The 327-nt window shown below is 63.0% G+C and overlaps 1 protein-coding gene across 1 annotated transcript in view; it reads left to right on the plus strand.

Annotated features, from left to right (window-relative positions):
• LOC104468254 (murinoglobulin-2-like) overlaps nucleotides 1-327 on the plus strand; it is a gene marked incomplete at its 5' end in the record, with an annotated part of 2,883 nt that overhangs the window by 1,476 nt on the left and 1,080 nt on the right. The window lies entirely within an intron of this gene.

Genomic DNA, 327 nt, shown 5'->3' on the forward strand with positions numbered 1-327 from the left:
CCCCATAGCACAGCTCCCACCCCACGAGGACCCACCGGAGCCACAGCCCCAGGACTGATGCAGAGATGTCCGACATTCTGCACTGTCTCTGTTCCGCTGCCACAGATCTTGGAATAGCCAAGAGGTGGCTTTATGGGGACACCCCTGCGCATCTCCCTCCTATCACCCCGAGGGACCTTGGGGCAGGTCTGGCCTCTCCCCTCCCCACAGCACTGGGAACAGGACTGAGACCTCCTCCCTGCTGTCACACCAGCTGTCCCATCCCCAGCAGGTCCCCACCACCACTCACCCCACCTTGGTCTCCCAGAGACGCTTGGTGCTACCCCC

The sequence above is a fragment of the Pterocles gutturalis genome, unplaced genomic scaffold (genome assembly GCF_000699245.1).
Source record: "Pterocles gutturalis isolate BGI_N339 unplaced genomic scaffold, ASM69924v1 scaffold24969, whole genome shotgun sequence".
Taxonomy (NCBI): Eukaryota; Metazoa; Chordata; class Aves; order Pterocliformes; family Pteroclidae; genus Pterocles; species Pterocles gutturalis.